Consider the following 22,444-nt stretch of genomic DNA (forward strand, 5'->3'; position numbering starts at 1 on the left):
GCATCTTCTAGATCCTGCCCCATTAATCGACAGGGAGACAGAGAAAGCTTGTCCAGAGCAGTGGTCGGTTTCCTCCCATCTCTCCTTAGAATCCCCTCCTCCTCCTTCTTCCTTCTTTTTTTTTTTTTTTCCTCTAACACTCTGTTTTAAGGCTTGTAGCACATTCCAAGAAAAAAAAAATCTAGGACACTGAAAAAAATTACCTATGCTGTTTATTCATTCTTGCCTGGAGAAGCCATTCACTGTAATGACCCTTCCAAATTAATCAGACCTGTAAATACTCAACTGCGGGCTGCCTGTGGAGAGGCACCTTCCAGCCACTGGCGGCAGCTGCTGGCGGCTTCTACCTGGAGTCCTGAGTTTCAGGGCTGCCCAGCACAGCCTGCAGACCTGCTTCATGCCAGGCATCCCCTCCAAAGGAGGCAGAGGAGCCCAGGAGCTCTTGGAACCGGACGTGTGGTCCTGAGGCAGGCGCAGGTCCTTGTCCTTCATCCAGGGCTTCACTGGGAGGGGCACCACTCAGACTAGAATGCAGAGCAAGACTAATGGAGTCAGTGCAGGCTGCAGCAAAGAGCAACACCGGAGGGGTCTGCAGTCTGGAAGACTCCTGAGGGACGTGGGATTTGATGTGAGCCCAGAAGAGTGGGCCGAGGCACAGAGGGCAGGCAAAGGGGAAATGCACTGGAACCCTGTCTTTAGGGAAGTGGTTCTCAACCTTCTTAATGCTGCAACCCTTTAATACAGTTCCTCATGTTGTGGTGACCCCCCAACCATAAAATTATTTTCATTGTTACTTCATAACTGTATTTTTGCTACCATTATGAATCATAATGTAAATGTCCATGTATTCCAACGGTCTTAGGTGACCCCTGTGAAAAGGTCATTCCACTCCCAAAAGGGTCACGACCCACAGGTTGAGAACCACTCCCTCAGAGGGACACAGATGCCGTATGCAGATGCGCAGAAGGACTCTGCCTCTCAGCATGTCGGCGGCCCTGTGTGCAGCCTCATGGCACAGGCCCATGCCTGTCAGCTGCCCTGAGCAGTGTGGCCACCACTACCCTGTTCAAGCTTGAGAGTGACTTGGGCCACTCTGATTTCCAAGATGAAGATTGACTCAAACGCTGAAGAACCTCATGAGCTTTGCACCAGTGTTGCAGATGGATTTTCCAAAATTGAAACAAAATGTGTGTGTGTGTGTGTGTGTGTGTGTGTGTGTGTGTGTAGTATTTACCATTTTAGCCACTTTTGAGTGTGCAGTTCAATGGCATTAAGTGTGTCACATTGCTGTGTACTCATCCCCATCAGAGCTCTCTCCTCTTCCTTACCTGGGACTCTGTGCTCATAACCCCCCCACCCCCCCACCCCCCCCACCCCGCCAGCTCGGCCACTCCTGCCAACCCCCCTCTGCTCCCCTCCCCCCCACCATACTTTTTGTCTCAACAAATGGACTTGTCAAGTAAAGGGAATTATACAGAAATGGTCTTTCTGTGACTGGCCTCGAGGTTTTTGCACAGTATAGATGTATCAGAATTCCTTTCTTTTTGAGGGGTGAATGATATTCTCCATATGACTATACCTTCCACATTTTATTATTCACTCAGTGAATGTGACTTGGGTTGCCTCTATCTTTGGCTATTGGGAATGAGTCTGTTTCGAACGTGGCGCACAAATCTGAGTGCCTTGTCCCTTCAGGCATTCAAACGATCAACCTGAGCCATGGCTGTGACTCCAAAGGGCCTTCTCTTCTCATCCTGAGACACATCAGTTATGTGGCATTTGTCTCCTTCTCTGCGTTACCAAGTTCTTCCTTTACCTTCTGAAATGTATTTAAGTGTGACATGGTCTAGTCCCAGCACCTCAGAGGCAGGGGCAGGAAGTGTACCCAGGAGTTTGAGACCAGCCTGACCTGCATAGTGAGTTCCAGGCTAAACAGGGCGTTTCAAAAAAAAAAAAAAAAAAAAAAAAAAAAAACAGAGAGAGAGAGAGAGAAGGTATTTAGCCATGTTTGAAAAATCCAAGAAAATTCACTTTCAAGCTTCTTTTCCTCTGAAATCTTCCCTCCCCTGTTCCCCCCCCCAAAATTGAGGTACAAGTCAGCAGAACCAGAGGGCACCCTGTCTTGAGGCATCCCTACCTCCTCGCATTAATGGCCCAAACTTACATTACAGCGCATTACAGCAGTGACATGCTCGGGCACAAGGCAGGAGAATTCACAGTTCAGGTTAGCGTTGTCATTAACTCAAGTCTTTGGTGTCAACTCCCTCCCGCAGCGGCGCGTCCCTGCGTGGCCTCGCAGTCAACCTCCCCGATGCATTTTCTGGCCTTTGTTGGTTTGTGTCAGCTCTTGAACATTATTTAAATGTAGTTTGGGGTCCATGAATGCAATTACCATTGTGTTATTATTCAGAGGCAGATTGTTAAGATGCAGGCAGCTGTACAAGGCGATGCCCTGTGCTGTGAGGTCCAATTTAGGAGGGCCTTCTGAGCCCGTGCGCACCGTTGCTAGGCAACCCCATGCTACAGAAGTGGAGGCCTCGCTGGCTCCGGAGTGGGAAGAAGCCCAGTGCCTTCAGGGAATTGGAGGCAGTGGTCAATCGGAGACTGGCAGGGCGCCGGGAGCGGGAGGCGGCGGCGTGGGCAGAGCCTACAGGCCTGCAAGAGTGGGGGCGCCCACCCAACAGAACATGGTGTTCCCAGGGAGGGGAGGGGAGTGCTGCAGGAAGGAACGTGTGGAGAAGGTGTGGAGCCCGAGGCCAGCCAGGAAAGCTTGAAGGATACCCAGAGCAGATGCTAATGCGCTTCTCCCTGCCTGTCCCTCTCTTTGCAGGAAATGAGCAGGTTTGCAGGAAAACCGGTGGCCTGAGATTGAAGCCTAAGGAGTCGGTGCCTGTGAGTATGAATTTTGCTTGCTGAGTTTTGTGCTTTTGACAATGTTTCTGGGAATTGGGCAGTTTCCCTGCTAAGGGCAGGAACTGTGCGACCTGGGTGGAATTGACTTTGGATTCTTCTGGAAGGTCCCTCTCACTGGGCAGGGCTGGTCCCAAGCACATAAGGCATCAAGTTGAAAGAGGATGCCCTGAACCCTGCTCTGCCCTCTAAGTAGAGAACACCCCTGGGGGGCTCCCCAGACAGAACTCCGTGGCTGTGGATCTGTGAGTGGGCAGTGCGAGACTACCCCGCCACGCCGAGAGGCTGGGTCTGCCCTGTTCTAAGTTTGCTGTTAGGGTGTCCCTGTTGGAACAATTCTTTCACACACCGCAGAACAGTGTGCTCAGCCCAGAGCAGTGAGTCAAACTAATCCTGTCATCCGTGTGGGAAGAGATGCGGGAGACAAAGAACCTTCTAGAAGGGCACATGGACCTGCTCTGGCTCCCATGGCACAGAAAGAGACTCCAGTGATGGGGAGTGGTCAGGGAGAACCCTCTGGGGAACGACAGACTTAATCTGGGCTGTAGGGGAAGGAGGGAGAGAGGGAGGGAGGGAGGGAGGCAGAGCAGAGGCCTCACCAGGGAACACACTGAGGCCTTTGTGAAGGTCAGCACAGGAGAGGGGTCTGATGGGTGGAGGAGAGGGGTCTGATGGGTGGAGGAGAGGTTGCTGAGGCTGGACAAGGTGCTGAGGGCCCAGAACGGCTCCGTGAAGGGTCTAGATTTGAAGAACCAGGGTGCAGCAAAGTATCCCTCTCCTGTGTAAATAAAAGTCAATTTCGCCCAGTTTGTCTGCTCTTCATTATGTGCAGATAACTGTGTGGATTTTTTTTTTTTAACCAAACTTGAGACTGACCTTGAGATCAGCACATATTAACACCGGATAGATACAGGAAACCTGTGTTTGAGATCTCCCCTAGGCCTCAGAACGTGTCTCTCAAATACACACAGAGCCATCGGTAGACAGCTGCAACTAAGGGACGCTACCACCCATGAAGCCCGCACTAGGGACACACTAGGCTTTAAGTGGACTGTCACCAAGATCGCAATTGTCCTCCTGGAGAGCCACTGGTGCCCAGGCTGAGGGACAACTGAAATCTCTGTCTCTAACAAATGCAAGCTAGCAGGAGGGGCTGGCTATTTCAAAGTACCAGTGCCAATAAAAGTAGTATTTACAGAGCATTAGCTGTTTACACACACTTCGCAGTCTTGCCTCTCAAGAGCGTCACAGAGATTCCAGGTGTTCCTGTTGTAAAACTAGAAAAACTGAGGCTGAGATTGGCTAAAAATCTGCGCAGGTTCACTGGGCTGATATGCGGCGCTTCTGAAACATTCACCCCAACTTTCTGCTGCAGGACACTGGATCTCTCTGCTTAAGAAGCAGGTCCAGCTGGGGCTGCCCATACCCCCATTGGAGAAACAAAGTAACGATGATCGCATGGTCCCCAGGTCCTATTGTCTGGATTCTCTTCTTTCTAAGGCCAGTGTATTGTGTCTCTGGCTTCCAAAGGCAATCCATCAGCCCAGTGGTCTCTGATAGGAAGGACAGTGGTTATTCTGCTGTCCCCAAAGCAGAAGGCCATGTGCACATCTAACACCAGGGACCAGTCTATGAACATGAGAGGGCTCCATGGGCAGCTATTGGTGAACGACCTGTTAGAGTTTCCTGGGAGTGGAGCCTGAGATGGTATGAGGCCCATGTGACACGTTAATGGAGAACACTTGCCAGGGAGACAGGGCAGCAAGGGTGAGAGCCAGGTCCCATCAAGGATATGTGCTAGGGTGAGTCTCCTCGGTTCCATAGACAGCACTGTGGTGACGCATGGGTTGGAGACAAGGCTCGGGATATATATGCCCCATTACTCCTCAGCCATTTACAGAGTGTGACCACTTCCGTGACGTCACCCGAGTAAAGAGCCAGGAGTCCAGCCACTGTCCCAGGCAAAAGCCTCATGCTATACACTCAGCAGCTGGGTAGGCATGTGCTGGTAGGTAAAGAGGACCTGGGCCTGGCGCCCGTGGCATTTACTTCCATGCCTAATTAGCATCTCTGTTGTAAAGACAGCCACGTGTCACAGACACTTGACCTGGCAGTCATCTTGACTACCACTCCCTTTGTGTTTTAGAAGCATGCGCTGGAGATGATGTGAGATAGTGATACTGAAGAAGCGGCCTCTAATAGTGATGTCTATCTGTACTGAAAATGTGTGTTTTTATTAACTGAAGTCTTATTCTTGATGGGTGATAGTCTCGTGGTTCTTAATTGGAAAGTACTAGAAGGTCTCCAGTGCACAGCCTCTTCCCCATCCCTAGCCCCCGGCCTCTATTCTTCTAGAGACACCCAATGTTACTATAGCTGTGTGTTGCTTTTCACATCGACAACTGCATGATTTAGATGCCTGAGTCTGGTTTCTATAGCGCCATACCACCTTCTTGTGACTTGGGCTTAGCCGTTGGAGCTATTTCAGAAGGGCCAAACGGAAATGACCCTTTTCTTTGGAGAGGAAACTGCTCTCTCTGGGGGTATGGCTCAAATGCATACATGCTTTGTAGATGTTCCAAACTCCTTAGAACTTTTTCTGTGATAAGTGACATGACAAGCGGTAAGTGTTATGACAGCCACTCTCTAATTGTAATAACTGGATAAAGCAAATCACACAGTTTGAGGATGTTGTACTAAAGCTCTTGGAATTCCCAAGCCTTTAAAATAACGTATTATTTCTCTAAACTCATCATTTCGTGCAAATCATTGAGGCTTTGCTGCACATGTTACCTGCTGTCGTTTGTATCTTGTTTAATGGCTTCCTGATGGTTCCAGAGTGCACAGGGATGAACCGCATTGTCAACACCTTGTGACTTCCTTGGGTGAGGTGATTTGAGCTTAGTTTGGAGGCACAGTTGGTCAGGGATGGGGTGGGCTCCTTCACTTCCCTGTGGTAGGAAGCTCTAACATGGTATTGAGGCCATCTGTCAGCAAAATGGCCCAGATCTCCACCATGTGATGGGCTGATATGAAACACCTGTACAGCCCTGTCACAGCTGGACTGGTTTGTGTCTCCTTATTCCTACACCACTGGATCCCAGGCCCTTTGCTCACACTACACACCTGTCTTCTGAATTAGGTCTGATGGGTTTAGGCTAATGCTTATGAATACCCATAGAGCAGTCATTTGTGTTCTTCTTGATCCAGTCTGTGTGTTTCTCCCTTGCAGTCAATCTCCCTGCTCTCAGTTCACTCCCCCACCCCCAGGATATTCTCTAAATTACAAGAAATCTTCTAACTTGAGCATGGCCTGTTCTAGCCCCAAGAGGGATTTTGGTGGCACCCCCTTGAAGACTTGGGGGGGAAAAATCTCATTTCCGTCCAAGAAATTGAATCATTATCTAGATTGAAATAATATCTTTCCTCAACCTGCAACAAGATAAAGGATCAAATTGGTGGAGTTTCCTTATCACTGCAGTTTGCAGGACACAGAATAATGGCCTGTCACTGCCTCTGGCGGGTGGGTTCTGTAATACAGAGCCCATGGTGGCTCCCGATCTGCTTTGCATGGCTCCGTGTCCGTGGCGATGTAACACAGTGAGGTTAATGACAAGTGTCATTATATGAAAAGGAGTAGTGTGGGGCCTAGAAGAGCCCAAGCAATGTTCTACCCTATGGTAGCTGTACCCCCGCAAACAGCACTCGTGTATGGGGGAGCCAGCAAAAAAAGTGGACATTCTTATTCTTCCCGAGTGTGGGTATGCCAAATCCCTAGGCTAAGCTTTGAGAGCTGCAGTTTGGAGTGAAGAGGTGACAACTTGAGAAGGTGGACTAGACCTAGCTTACACCGGTAGACAGACCAGCTCTGGACCGGACAGACCACCGACGGACATCCTGGGGAGAGAGCCGAAAGATAGTCAGGCTTCCGGTCTCGTTCACCGCTGTTATGGGCCAGCTCTGATCTCTTGCACTTCAGGCTCTTCCTTTTTCAGAGGAGGGTGGCACCAAGCAGGGCATCAGGAGAAAGAGGCGAAGTGATGTTTGCACTTAGTTCATGCCCCTGGCTGTTCCCCTCCCCCCTTCCTGCTCTACTAGCTGGAAGAGGCTTTGCCAGTCCCAGGGCTAGTCCTGCAGGTGTCAAGATGTGGATGCAAGCAAGGACACTTCTCACACTGCTCAGCCCCATGCACTCCTACATCCAAAAATAAGTTCCTAGTCAGGTGGTGGTGCATACACCTTTAATCTCAGCACTCAGGAGGCAGAAGCAGGTGGATCTCTGTGAGTTCAAGGCCAGCCTGGTCTACAAAGTGGGTTCCAGGACAGCCAGGGCTACACAGAGAAACCTTGTCTCAACCGCCCCCCCCCCAAAAAAAAATAACAAAGAAAGAGGAAAAGTTTCCTTAGCATCAGTGAATAAGACCAGACTTTCTTGTCCACTTAGCCCCATGGCCTGGCCTCCCCACCCTCCCTATAACAATATAGAAGTGACTAAAGAACACCAATGTCTGACTGTGGAGGGCTTCCTATGCACCAGCACTGCTCTAATGGGTTTGCAGACTTGATCCACGCAACCGTGTACTTTTAGAAGTGTTTAGCATCTGCCTTTAATGGCAGAGGCACAGAAAGGCTAATTAACTTTTCCCAAGAGTCGCTAAGTGGTCGAATAGGATCTGAATGAAGCCGAGTCTTCTGCTTGAAACCTTTTCAAACTCAAACTACCAGGACTAAACAATGTGAAACCACCTGGGCTCTCATCAGATCCTCCACCATAATCCTATTGCAGAGAACAACAGTAATAACAGTCAGGGGACAACAACAACAATAACAGTCACGTGTTTGTGATGTCCCAGGAGGCCACAGCAGCGGGAGGTTGAATGATGGTCTAGTCAAGGTGCCTACCCGTGGGTGTGGGTAGCTGAGGTATAGCCTTTAGATTGTGCCTCCTGGGGCTATTCTCAGCTGTGTGTCAAGTGGTTGGCCAACCACTAGCCTGCCCACCCCCTGACCCAATCCCCATCTTCCTGCAGATACCACCCCTCAAGGCCCTTGGGGCTGTGCTCCCTAGCTGCCTGGGTCTCCTGGGAAAGGACACCATCCTCCAGCCTCACCCCGTGTCCCTTCCTTCCCCTTCCTCCCCAGCCAGGTGTCAGTGACATGAAAGTACCTATCAGCAGAATCTTGTCTTCAGGAGAAGTGCTGGCCTGTCAGCGAGCATGCCTGATTGCCATGGTAATCACCAGCAGAATGGAATGATTTCATAATACATTTTCATCTGAAACAGGAACAGGTGTGCAGGGTGGGGGGGAATCAACATTGATCAACAAGACCAGTCTAGGGAGATCAATAGCGAACTTAGGTTTGCTCGGCGAAATGAAGGGAAGAGAGACATATGCCGGCTTGCAGTCAGTATCCTTCCTGCTTGACCTCCGACCTTTCCTTGACCCTCACTCTGTTGCTACCACCCTGATCTCTGAGACTTTCTGTTCTTCTTGGTGCTTTTCTGTCTTCACTGTCCTCACCATGCTTGGCCCCCTGTCCATCCCACCTTCCCCGAGAAGCAGCCCTACGCCCACCAGCCTGACCCTGGAAATCCTGTCTCCACCAGCTACCCACAGCCCCGTGACAACACTTGTTCCTCAACTCACTGAAAAATCCCCTAACGTGCATGTGCCTAGTCTGTGACCCAGGCCACCCAGCACAAAGCCCTGCTCAGCCATCCTCTCTTGGGGAACCCTCATGAGCTAGTCCCTCCACAGGACCAGCAGAGCCCTTCGCTGGCCAAGGCTTCACAATCATCCTATGACCTGGTGATGGCCTGGACTCCGAATGCGAAAAGCTGGTTCTTCGCACTGGACTGTAATTTATCTGCATGATGCCATGCCTTCCAGAGACAGGGCTGCAAAGGAGAGCCAGAACACTGTCCAGCAGTTCTGATTTTTAAGCAAGGTCTCTGGTCTCTATCTACTTCTTTCTAAATTACCGCTGGCCTTGGATGTGGGAGTCCACCCTCCTGGGACCAGGAAGGCCATCCTGGCTGCTCCCTTGCTGCCTTGAGGGGTTCCAGTGCCGAGCAAGTTCGAGGCCACCTCACTGGTGAGTCCTGGCACAGTGGAGCACGCTGTTAGCTCCACTGCTTTGTCCTAGAGCTGACAGTGTCTCTGCCCCAAGGCAGGAGACAGAATGGACCTGACAGGGGCATCCCACCAAAGGCCCCCTCCACTTTCAAACAACAGGTAATGCAGCGGAGAAGCTGCCCGGCCTGCCCTAAGGACATGGCAGGCACTAGCTAACACCTTGATTTTAATAGATGAATAATAAGAAGCTCCAAGTGTCTCTCGGAACCAATTTTGAAGGACACACTCAGCCACATGCCCACACCCTTGTTGAATCTGATTCCCAAAGCACTCCCAACAGAGTTTGGCCCAGAAGAAAGGTATTCCTCCACCAACTTTGCTCTCTTGTCAATCCTTCTTGTGGCTTCCCGGTGAACAGTAAGTCATGAAAAGATGCAGTCGGAAAGCAGCACCCCTCGGAGGGAGGCCTGGAGTGGCAGCCCTGGCGTTTGTTGGGTAGCACACACTGTCTTCCGGGTGGCTCTCCTCACCGAGGCTGCTGCGCAGATGTCCACATATTCCTATGGGAGGGACTGTACATCCACGGGTGTCCATCTGCATCAGGGCATCAGGAACCCAATGGCCCTCTTAGGGTGGACTCTATGAAGGAGCTGAGGTCAGAGACCAGGGCAAGGTGTGGAGGGATTCATGGGACCCAGTGAAGCCACCAGGACTGTTACAATGAGGTGCTGTCTCTCCTGGGACAGAAGAGGTGAGCAGGGGGAGGCACACTGCCAGGAGGGTCGGGAAGGGTATGAGGAGGGGCCTCCTTCCCTGGGCTGTGGTGTCTAATCCAAGGACAGAGCCAGCCTGAAGAACGGGAGACAAGGCATTAAACCTCCTACCTTCGCTCTGGCCTCGCTGCTTTCTTCCGCATTGCCCAATCGTCAGGAAGCCCCCATGATTGTGGCCTGCCTTTGGGGGCAAAGTGCCTACTGGGGGAGGGTGACGAGCAGGGCAGAAGGACACATGGATTACAGCCCAGCATACCGGCCCCTAAATGATGGGCCAGGAAGACACTATACCCAGAGGCCTCAGCAGGGCAAGCCTGGCCTGAGGACAAATGTAAAGGCCTCCAGGAGAATTCCAGGCCCCCAAAGAGAGAGAGAGGAGAGCACGCAAGCCTGTTTTCGAGAGATCATACCTGTCACTTCTTTTTAGGAGGAACTTGGGAACAATGGTACTGGTACAGAGGGTTCTCTTGGGAGAAGCAGTGGGGTATAAATGAATCCAAGCTGGAATGCCTCATTGCCTCCCTCCATGAAGGAGCCCATAGTGAGGATTCGAGTGCCCTTGCAGAGGCCCACAGAGTCCAGGGCAGCCTTGAGGCAAATCAACCGCCCCCACCCCCCAAAAGCATGTTGCCAGTGGGAACCAGTGTAGGTCAAGGCCAGAGTGCCAGGGCCTGCATTCCTAAGGGTTGGCAGAGGCCCACGGCCCCACAATGGAGCTTTGCCAGGTGGAAGCCGGCCAAAGGCCAGCCCTGAACAGGTCCTTGTTCTGGGATCCCAAGTGCTTCTGGGAAAGGTAGACAATTCTCAGCCATGACCATGAACACATCTGATGAAACGCAATGCTGCCAAATGAAATCTGGCAGCGGGGCCACCCTTCCTCGGCCTGGCCCCAGGTATGATGGCTTTTTTTAAATTGCCCAAGTGCCCTTAAGTGAGCATCACCCCCACAGAATTAGTAGCAGAGACCCTAAGAGTGGCCATTTCTCCAAGGCCACATGTCTAACCAGACTGGCTTGAATCTAGAACTCTCCCCTAGCTGAGGACAGTCTGCTCCTAGATGAAGGAGTGCCTGACTAAGATTGGGACATACATTTATATACTTTTAAACCTAGGAATAATTTAAGTTACAGAAGAGTGGGCTAAAAATAAGAATAGTCCTATTGTATCCTTATATCCCAGATGTTTATTGTGCCGTCTATATCGTGTCTACCATTTACACACATACACACACACACACACACACACACACACACACACACACACAAACACACTTGGATGTACAACCATGCATAATTTCTAAGCCGTTGGAGGATATGGTAAATACGCCACAGCCCTTCATAGCCCTAACCTGCCCAGCATGTGTTTGTGATAGAAGGCCATCCCCTGCCGAAGCCACACTTACTGTGAACATACACTCTCGCCTAACCCGCCACTTATTTCATGATTGCCAGATAACACTGGCCTTGTTGCAGTATCTCCCTGAGGGTTGGGTGTTACCCTGTCTTCCTTAGCCTCCTTCGGGCAGCAACATTTTTATAGACTTTGTTTTTCATGACATTGACATCTTTGAAGACTATGACACCCTCACTTTTGATAAATGAAATTCCCCGTTTAATCCAATGTTTTTGTGTAGATCCAGGTTGTGTTTGGAATCCTGCACAGCTCCCATCTTTCTGGGTGATTTTGTTTGTGTGTTTGTTTTGAGACAGTGTCTTTCCATGTAGCCCAGGCTGGCCATGAAATCTCAGTCTTCCCGCCTCTGCCTCCCAGCCCAGGTCCTCTTCTTGGAGAATGCCATGTAGACGCGCTCAGGAGCCTTCTTCCTTGCTGAGGTTGATTTTGACTCCTTGTCTAGTTATCATCCAAGTTCCCATTTCACGACTCCTGCCTTCTCCCATTTCTCATTGCGATAGGATGAGGCAGCAGTCTGCCGGAAGTCATTCTCTCCTACCGTCCATTCACCCATACATACCCAGTTTGCCCTGGATTTCTAATTCCTAGTTTTCTTCCTTTCTTACACAAAGGGTAGTACATCCTATGTACCTTTTAAATCTTCATTCATTCATTTAGTAATAGCTGGTGGACCACACTTCATACTGGTTCACAGAGGGCTTCCCCGTCATCTCATAGCTGTGAACTACTCCACCGAGTGTAGATATTCGCTTATTCGCTGCGCTCTTATGTGTGACCACACAGGCAGTGTCCTGCACCTTGCACTTGAATATTAAGCCACCATGCCTGTGATAGGTCTCTTCTGCTTGGAATGTACCTTCAGAGTCTGTTCCTAGGAATTGGATTGTGGTTTTGTTAGTGTCCCCAGATCTCCCTCAGGGTGGTGCCATCCTGCATCCTCACCCACCTGCTTCTCTACAACAAGAAGTGCCACCCATTCCTGGAACTTTGTTTGGCCAATCTCGTGACCATGAAACAGCATCTTACTGTCAATGTGACTGTCATTTTTCTTATGAATGGAAGTTGAACATATCTGCATATGTTTAAGGATGACTTTAATATCTTTTTTTGTGTAAATTTTCTGTTTCTATCGTTTGCCCATTTTCCTTTGCTTGCCTATGTCCTACGTCACTTTTTATTAGATTACAATGAATTAGATTTCATCATCACATTTTTTTTCAAACAAAATCTGGGTTTATTGTTTCTGTCCCCCACTTTCTTCCCCCTCTCCTCCCCTTCTCTTGTATCCCCCCACCTCTCAGCAGCTGCCTTTCCATTTTTGTGACATGTGACCTTTTGCCCTCCCAGGCCTTTCTCAACACCTCCCGACTCCCTCTCAGGATCCCCTGCCTAGTTTCACAGTCTACGCCCACCCTCACAAACCCTTATTTACGTACTTGTAAACATATAAGAAGAAGCATGCCACTTCGTCTTTCCAAGACTACTTTTAGCCATTTTCCACCAGGCTTTCAGATCTCTGTTCTTTGGGTTTCTAATGAAAATGTTTCACTTTTTAAATATTAAAATATGATGGTATTATTCTCTCCCCTTCCCATTCCTCCCTCGAATCTCTCTTATGTAGCACCCACCCCTGAAATCATTTGTCTCTTTTTGTGTTCCTCTCTCTCTCCCACACACTCCACACCCCTGCTTAACCTAAGTATATAAATACAACCTGCTCAGAAACCTTTTATACATATTAGTATTAAGCCTTTGTCTATGATGTCTGTGTCAAATGTTTTCTCTTGGTTTATCATTTTCCTTTAGTTTTGCTTTCCATGGGGCTTGGTGTGCATGTCTCCCCACCTCCCCGTGTGTGTGTGTGTGTGTGTGTGTGTGTGTGTGTGTGTGTGTGAGAGAGAGAGAGAGAGAGAGAGAGAGAGAGAGAGAGAGAGAGATTGATTCAATCTTGTCCTACCTCTGTATTTGTAGTTACAGTGTGGGAACCTCATCATGTACCCAAGCCATAGAAGAATTTATCTATGTACAAACACAGTTTTTAGTGGCTACATATTTCACTGAAAAGATAAACCATAATTTTAAGATTAATTCTAAAAGATGGATTTGTATCCTCAAGCTGATGGGTGAAGGGCAGAGAGAGAGAGAGAGAGAGAGAGAGAGAGAGAGAGAATTCAGTGTACAGACGCTGAAGCCCAAACATTTTTGGATTTAGGAAAAGGACAGAGGAAGCATGGGTCCCTGCCCTGCAGCCATGGGTACTTGGCACAAGAAAGCGAGCTACATGGGGTAAACATAACCCCTGTTGCCATCCAGTGGCAGGGGCGTTTGGAGGAGGGAGATGTCCTTTGGACTGGTGAGACACACAAGGACAGGTCAGGGATAAGGCAATGTTTAAGGAGGGACTCCCTCTGAAAGCCTTAGCTACCCAGGGGTGGGGCAGCTACCCCGGGGTTGGGCAGCTACCTGCAGGTGAGCTTTATACAGGCTGTGAAATGTGCAATGGCAGAGGAGAGTCCGTGAATAACAATGAGGCCACAGAGTGAGCAGCCAGGACCTCAGACATTGGCCAAGTCAGGAGGTCAGGAGCGAGGGAATAGTGTGGTGCTGGAAAGATGGGTGGGAGGTACCTGGACTTTATCCCAAAGGCGGTGGGAAATCACTGCAAACTGAAGAAAGAAATTAGAGCTCAGTGGGGAGAGACGAGAACGAAAGTAGCCTCTTCCCAGAGCTGATGTCAAAATTAAATAAGATAATGATTGAAAACATTTCTGTCGCCGTTAGACTTGCTTAGAGCGCTTCGACAATTATTTCTCATGTTTTGAGGGACCTACTGATTTTCTTAATCTAATTTCAAGTCCAATGCCCATGACACTCACCTATTCACATCACACGGCTGGACAAGAAAGCTAATACAAGGGCTGGAGAGCCTGGCATTCCCAGGACCCGAAGCCAACTAAGATCAACTCAGGTCTAGAAACACCTCGGGAGAAGGGACCTTGGTCAAGGACTAGAGAAAGCTGGAGTTAGCAGGAGGGGTCTCAGACACATTTTGCAGAAGCAGGAGCTAGAGACTAAAGCATGGGGACTCTCACAGAAAGTCAGCGGCCTCCAATCAGTTCAGCCTTTGTTCACAGGCAGGCTCTTCCTTCCTCCAGCTCCTGGCTTCTCTGTCTCTGTCGGAGGCCTTGCTAGACAGCCTTGAGAGTGGGAACTTCTCCTTGTACAGGGATGACCCATCTCCACAACAGAGAACGAGAGAAGAGCTGGGAGCAGGCAGAGGAGCCAGGGAAGCAGCGGATTCTGGTGCTTCCTGTACCCAAGGCTGTCCCTGAGGGAGGGTTACCCAAGACCCCAGGGATTCATTGATCCTCTCCCCCAACTCCGGTGAGGGACCTAGTAAATAGCCCAGTGAAGGCCTTTCTCTGTGGCCCCATGGGTCATGTCAATCAAGTGTGTGAGAAAAATAATAAGTCTCCAGCAATGTGGCCACTGTGTCCTTTCGAGCTGGCTTATCTGCTCCCCTGGCTCCTGCTGATGAAGGCCAAGAGGTTGCAGAATCTTCCAGAAGCTTAGTGGAGGGGGGAAGGGCAGATGAAGACTGTACTCTCACCCTTCTGCCCCCTTCAATCCTGCAGCTCCTGATGAGAATTAAACATCCTGGCAGATTTCTCATACCCCACCCCCAGACTCCCCACCCTACCTTGCGGCCAGCCATGCCAGAAGCTGGGGAACTGGCTGTGTCGATATATTTCACGGGTGCTGGGGAGGCTCATCCCACCAGGGACTCTTCACTAGGGCAACGCTTCAGACTCCTTTGCCAGCTTCTCCGGCCCCACCCTGTCCTAGGCATGGCTGGCTCTGCAGCCTGTCCCAAATGCCGGTCAGACTCCAGGGGGGAACGGCCGACCATCTCCCTCTGCACTTTGAACCCCCACCAGCCACAAATGAAGAGATCGCAGTGTTTCTGAACAGGAAGGAGTGACCTTGAACTCTGGCCTGACTCTTGTTGGTTGGCCTCAAGGGAGCCATGTACCCTACCTGAGCCTCTATTTCCTCATTCACTACAGGGTCCGCTGGCATCTGCCTTGCAGGGCCCCTGCACCAGACAAAGCGGTAAGTGCCAGGAACAGCAGCTGGCTCCAGCTGACTAGAGCAAGGCATCGTCTTTCACTCACAGGGGAGGAGGGCTATGCACCTGTGCTCCAGGACAGACCACGGGGGCAAGCTGACACCTGAGGGCCACTTTTAGACCTCTGCAAGAGCTATCCAGCTGGCTGGGGCTAGTCCGTGGTAATGATTACAGTGTCTCTATCATCGCACTTAACGGTCTCCCCTGTCACAAGGAGAGTGGCTTGTCCCAGTCCTTGTAGCCATGAAGTTAGGATTAGTGTCCAGAACTTGTTGAAGGACATTTCTGAGACACTGATCACAGAGAGGCAGGGCCCTCTTAAGTAGGGGACATGGGGCACTGTGGGAAAGGGGATCTAGAGGTACCCGTTGCTATGTTCTCAAGTTCTCGAGATCCCCACTGCACAAGATATGCTAGAGTGCCCCGGGTCGCCCTCCTCGGGGGTGGGTACGTCCAGCATGGGAAAGAGGCTACAAGGGCAGCTCTCTTCCCTTGTTTAGTGTGTGGCCAAGCCTGGGAGCCTTGGACATTGAAGCTGCATGAGCTCAGGCAGGGACAGAGAAAGTGCCAGGGAGATCTGTTGCCAGAGGGATTTGGGACAAAAGAATGGAACTCCCCCTCAAACCTGGGTGCACCCCCCCACCCACATCCCATCTGCTTATGCTCCACTCCCAGCTGGGCACTGAGTTCAATGTCGAGAGCAGTCTGTGTGCTGAGTCAAGACGGGAAGGCAGCTGCCCTTGGAATGCAGTGCTTGGGCCAAGGAAAGCACCACACTCCTGTGGTACGCCCGGAAAGCAGCAAGAGGAAGTCCCTAGAGCCATGTCAGATCTTCTCTCTTCCTTGCATCATCTGTTAGGACAGAGAATGGCCATGGGATGGGAGGGGAGGTGAACTTGGGCAGAAAACCCTGGCAGGTACCTGTGGAGGCTTTGAACTGTGCGCGGATACATGGGGACCGCATTAACTGGCTCTTTCTAAGCAAGAGAACACCCCTGTCCTTCCAACAAACCCATCCGCTAAGATGCAAGAGAACAGGTCTAAAAATGGTCATCCCTGTGTCTGCCCCCTTGGCGAGCTTCCCCGGTAGGATGTCTCTCTTCATCTTGCTGTCTCTCTGACGCTTTTGACCCAACTCTTCTCTGTGAAGACGGAGCTCAGCAGCCTCTGCTCTTATCTAAGCAAGCCTGAACGCTAGAAACGTTGTCATCTCCTCCCGACCTGGGAGCTGCGATGAAAAGTCCCTGTTCACCCTTGATGGACCAGGACATCCCCCAAATTGAAGGCTAGATTCTGTTTGAGCCAGGCCTGGCACAGGATGCTCCCAGTGATCCAGTTCATTAAGGATGTCACAGCAGGGCCCAGGTCTGCTGACTCCCAGGCACGGTGAAGCAGAAAAGCACCCAAACACTCCATCACACAGGCACCCGTGATGGCTGGCTGCTATCTTTCTCGGGTTTGCTGGGGGAAGGGGTCTTTGGGTTAGCCATGCTCACATGGGGCTCTCAAGGACCGTTCAGTTGTATTTTGGCAAAGGTTAAGATAGTTGTCAAGTGAGAAGAGAGATGGAGTCAGGAAACAGAGTCTCTTCCTCACAACAGGGAAGATGGACAGTTCATTGTCCCCAAAGGGCATTCTACAGAAAAGCAGGTGCAGAGTGGGCATTTTCCTGGCAAACAGAAGACTCCACGAGCCGTTGCATTTGGGTGCCTTATCTCTTTCCATTATAACCGTGACAAAGATTGGCTTCCCAACCTATCTGGGTCACTAGGGTCCTGTAGAGCTCTAGCAAGTCCCTCGCCTCCTGGACCCTTGCCATCCTCATTCGTCCATCTCATCCATTCATTGTATAGATACTCTCCTGTGGCTTCTGTGTGTGAGACAATTCACCAAACACTGCAAGTCTACAGATGAGACCATAACCTTGGTCCAGCACTTCAGCCCTGGGTCCCCTGTCCCTTTAGTGATGCTCCAGAGATACTCCAGCTCATGCTCATGTAGGTAGCAGGGTTGTGTGTGTGTGTGTGTGTGTGTGTGTGTGTGTGTGTGTGTTTGTGTGTGTGTTTGGTGCGGGGAGCAAGCAGGTCTGTAAGAGCAGGGCCAGGCTCTTTCTTGAGTGTGCCCAATGGTTTGGTAGGGACATGTCCCAGGTACACAGGATAAGTCCATTTGATGGCAGAGGAGACTGACAGATGGGTGTAGCAGTGTGCTTCTAGAACTTGGGAGAGCAGAGATTCAAATCAAACTGCCTGGCAGGAGAGCCTCTCCCTTATTCCTCTCCTTTCCAATTTTTACTCTATGCCGATCCCCAGTCCTCAGGCAGCCACCTGGACAGCAGATCCTGGGGCACGGGTAGACCCCAAAGTGGCAGGTCCAGAATCCTGGGCCAGTGGCAGCACTTATCATGGCTGCTTGGGGACTACTTCCCAATTCCCTCCTCTGCTCTCAGGTCCACAGCAGAGGAGATACAAAGGCCTATTTCTGATCAGTGTCCAGCATTGGCAAGGATAGAAGAGAAAGTGTACTAAGTCCTCTGAGGGATGTTGGGAGGGGGTGATCAGAAACCACTTTCATTTTTGGTGCACAGATCACAAGACCAATACCGTTCTTGATTTGGTTTCCATTAAAATATTAATGGAAATTAATATTCCTAAATAACAGGAAGCTGTTCCATATAGGGAAAATGATTTGCCTGAGGTCTCACAGGCCAGGTAATGCGATCCAGAACAGTCACCTGTCCCCATCACCGCCCCCTTTTTCATATGCACTTAACAGTTATTTTCATATTTTAAAACATCAAAAACAAGCAGCTAAATAATTGTCATGCTTCAGATGGAAGCCTCAAACATGCCGTGAGCAGTCTACCACTGAACTATACACTCCCAGCTCCTAGTTTAAGAATCAGTGGGCATTTATATTTGTTTCCTTGTTGGTTTTTAAGAGTTTCTTACTTATCAATTTCAACTTTTATCTGTCATATTTAATATCTCCTCTGCTTTGAGCCCGGATGTGTTATATTTGTCACATCATAGTTTTTCCCCATGAGCTACATATTTGCCATCCCAGATCTGCAAACTTCAGGAGGCTGTCCTGTCCTGAAGGAGGCCATCCTGCCCTGGAGGAGGTCGTCCTGTCCTGAAGGAGGCTGTCCTGTCCTGAAGGAGGCTGTCCTGTCCTGAAGGAGGCTGTCCTGTCCTGGAGGAGGCCGTCCTGTCCTGAAGGAGGCTGTCCTGTCCTGAAGGAGGCTGTCCTGTCCTGAAGGAGGCTGTCCTGTCCTGGAGGAGGCCGTCCTGTCCTGAAGGAGGCTGTCCTGTCCTGAAGGAGGCTGTCCTGTCCTGAAGGAGGCTGTCCTGTCCTGGAGGAGGCCGTCCTGTCCTGGAGGAGGCTGTCCTGTCCTGAAGGAGGCTGTTCTGAAGGAGGTTGCCCTGCAGCAAGCACATCCCTCCCCAGGGCTGTCCCGCAGCAGCCTTCACACAGGAGGTCCGCACATCTAATCAGAGTGGCCCTCACCCCTATTCATGCTTTGTGCCAGGCTCTGCCCTGGCTTCCCGAGGGTCTGGGCTTAATGATATGCTCAGTGAAGCGAATCCTGACCATGACAGCTTCCTGGTATGTTTCCCTAGTCACTGAGGTCAGCTCACAGGCAGACCTAGTTTCTTTTTGAGTGGTCCTCTTCACTCCCCTCCCTCCTGAAACCCTATGATGTGGGCGGCACCTTTATCTGCCTGTGGCTGCTTCTGTGAGAAACTTTTCCCCCCGAGCTGAACACAGAAAATTATCTTTTCAAACATACCATTCAGTGTGATTTTATGAGCTCTGCAGTAATTGCCCTCACATCTACTCAAAGGAACCTTGAACCCCAGCTGCTGCCATGTTCCAAAGGATGAGAGATGCGTGGGTGACCAGAAAAGGACTTTCCATCCTCTTGGGGCTCATCCTTACTTATTTCTGGTAAGGTTGAAAGGACTGCTTCAAAAAGCATCTTAGACCCACAGATCTAGAGCCTGTTATCAGCCCCTTCCCTTCCTCCCGCTTCCCTCCCCACCTTCCCTCCCTCCAGCTCAATCCAGCTGTTAGTCAGTGGTTCCTGACCAACCAAGCAGGTAACTCTGGTGTTGGCTCTGTGCTGAGTCACAGCCTTGGGTGCTCTTTTGTCTTAGCGCCACATGCTCTCAGGTTGTGCCCGTGCCTGTGCCCGTGCCGGTGCGTGCGTGCGTGCGTGCGTGCGTGCGTGCGCAGGGCTAGGTAACAGTTAACTTCGATGGAGCCCCCGTCAAGGAGCAGCTGGAAGGAGGAAGGCACTCAGCCAAAGGCTCAGAATAGCCGGCCCTTGGCGCCAAGGGCTGAAAAGGACAGAGGAAATGGGTAGGCCAGCCCCTGGGAGGGGAAGCAGGAGGATGGACTTCTGGCTGTGACCTGCAGCAGATCACAGAGCTTGCTAAGGGAGTTGGAGTTTCAGGAATAGGTGTGAGGCTTGTGAGGGTAGAAGGAGGCTCTAGGTGTCTCCTCTGGCCAAAGCAGGATGGGTCACAGCGCCACCTCCAAATGGTCAGTTGTGGATCTTGGCACAGGCCAGGTTGCTAGAAGGGTGGACTGGAGATCATCAGGCTGGGCAGGAATTTGTGTCAGCTCAGCCTGGACCTTGAAGTGGGGGGCATGGCTCTTGATGAGTGAGAAAGGAAACAGCAGGAGCTGTTTCTACGTCATGGGTCCCGTACGGACCACACAAGCCAGCTACCTTTTGGTTCAGTATACCGGAGGCACTCAGTAAGTATAACTGGCTTCCCTGAGTCTTGAAGGCTTGTTCTCCTGCAGACAGCAGCTCTCGGGTCACTTAAGCAAAACCATCACTCAGTGCTGCAGGCAGTACAGTCAGCACCAGGCTCTCCCTGGCCTGCGTCAGCTTGGTACCCATGCCCTGGGAGTGCTGCGTCTTCCCACAGGAGACTCCCTCCCCTTCATTTCCTGCTTCACCGCCCATCATTCCTGTTGCTGTGACTCTGGACAAAACCACTTCTTGTCTTTGAGAAACCAGGGACTTCCAGATCCCACCACTGGCCCTCTCAGGATGGTGTTCCTCAAGGTGGCTTCCCTGATGGGGAGGTTTGATTTGGTTCCTGGGTCTGTTTGGCAGTTGAGACACTAAGGGCCTGAGAGACTGGGGACTCTTGCTGTGGCAGAACCTGGTCTGTTGAAACAAAGCAGTGATACCATGTGCATCCACTTACATGGACCATCTGGGACAGTGGGCTCATAGTGATGGAGGGTATCACTGATGCTGTGTACATCTGCTTACATGGACCATCTGGGACAGTGGGCTCATGGCGATGGAAGGTATCACTGATGCTGTGTACATCTGCTTACATGGACCATCTAGGACAGTGGACTCATAGCGATGGAGGGTATCAGAAGCAACAAGGGCCGGGGAAGGGGGAAGTAAAAGCACTGCTTAACAGATACAGCCCGTTGGGAGTGATGAGTTGGCAGGAGTGATAACAGCCATACAACACTGTAAGTGTACTCAATGGCATTGAGTTGAACACTTAGAGCAGTCCAAATAGCAACGTTTAAATCTTTATATTCACCACAGTTTTAAAGTTATTATCCTAAAAAGAGACAAAGAGTACAGGTCCAAAAATATGGGGGAAAGCCAGGCATGTACATGCCTATAATCCCAGCACTCGGGAGGCAGAGGCACAAGGACTGAGTTCAAGTATTATCTGAACTACACAGCAAGACCCTTTCTCGAAAGCTGTTTTAGGTAGGGTTTCTATTGCTGTGATAAAAACACCCAACCAAAAGCAACTTGGGGTCACAGTCCATCATGGAAGGAAGTCAAGGCAGGAGCCGAAGCAGAGACCGACCACGGAGGAACACTTCTTAATGGCTTGTTCCCCATCCATGTCTTGCTCAGCCTGCCTTCTTAAAGCAGTCAGAACGCCCCCTCCGCCCCGCCCAGGCATGGCACTGCCCATGGTAAGTGGGGTTCCTCCCACTTCAATCACCAATCAAGAGAATGCGCCACAGGCCAATCTGGTGTGTGTGGGGCGGGGAGGGGGGCATTTTCTCAGTTGAGGTTCCTCTTCCAAAATGACTCTAGCTTGTGTCAAGTCGACACAAATCTAACCAGCACAGCGGGAGATGGAGGCGAGTGCACTGGAGAGATCATGTTGTTGGTAGTTTTCAAAAGGAAAGGAGACCTGTGTTTGAGTCCAGACCCCACCCAGCACCAGCTTTGTGTCCTGGGCCGGCCCCCCACCCCCCTTTACCGGTTTCATTACCTGTAAAATGAACCTGCTAAGGGGCTGAAGAGGCACTGCAGTCGTACACCAGGCCCGGAGCCGCACAAAGGCCTCCAAGAAGGGTGGCTGTCTTGGTGTTGATGATTGTGCCACTCGTTAATGCTAAACATTAAAGTTCACAGACTTAGGGAGGAGATGGGTGCTGGCCGGCATCCAGGGCTCTATTTTGAGGCCAGAGCATTTGGTAGTGAGATTTGGTAAGGAATAGGAGTGGACTTTGGAATCTGGCCATACAAAAATGGAACGTGGGCCTTGCCTCCTCAGGTGGCCAGGCAGGTTAAGTAAGGCAGGGTAGAGCAAGGGCTGTGTTGTGGGCCACTCAACAGGGTGAGTCCCCCATCCCCAGACACTCAGGTCTCTAAAGGTTAACTTAGCCCCCAAACACAGGAGTGACTGGAACCTACAAGGGTCCCAGGAAGCTAGAGCTGGGCACCAGCAGGGGGCAACCTACTCTGTCTAAATTGATTTGTGACAAGGGACAAGAACTTTATCTTGCTGGTTTACAAAATCCTTCCTCTGTACAGTGAAGGGTTGACCAGTGACCCTTGCACCCCATCATGGGGCCCCTAGCAGTGAGGAGGTGCTTTCACAAGAGGTAATGACACCACTGTGAATCGGCATGGCAGCCTGTGGAACTCTCACGGTGGGAAGTATCAGGAAGCAGTCCTGGGTCCTTCACCAAGTGGGTGGCCTAGGCGAGTTGGTCTATCTTTCTGTGCCTTAGTATCTTCCTCTTTAAAACAAAGACAAGCTGGGCATGGTGGCATATGCTTGTAATCCTAGCCTCAAGGGACGGAGGTAGGAGGCCAGCCAGAGCTACAGACAGACACCCAGTCCCCA

General features: G+C 50.8%; 1 protein-coding gene across 2 annotated transcripts in view; it reads left to right on the forward strand.

Annotated features, from left to right (window-relative positions):
* The window catches only part of Zbtb7c (zinc finger and BTB domain containing 7C), a 336,245-nt gene that overhangs the window by 199,579 nt on the left and 114,222 nt on the right, over positions 1–22,444 (forward strand). The window contains exon 3 of one of the 2 annotated variants that reach the window (XM_028871953.2): positions 2,831–2,892. The gene's annotated coding sequence lies outside the window, so the exon portion shown is untranslated. Of the gene's footprint in view, positions 1–2,501; positions 2,893–22,444 lie in introns of those variants that run through there. The other variant, XM_028871954.2, reaches the window with a different exon arrangement.

This window comes from Peromyscus leucopus, chromosome 19, assembly GCF_004664715.2.
Source record: "Peromyscus leucopus breed LL Stock chromosome 19, UCI_PerLeu_2.1, whole genome shotgun sequence".
Lineage (NCBI taxonomy): Eukaryota > Metazoa > Chordata > Mammalia > Rodentia > Cricetidae > Peromyscus > Peromyscus leucopus.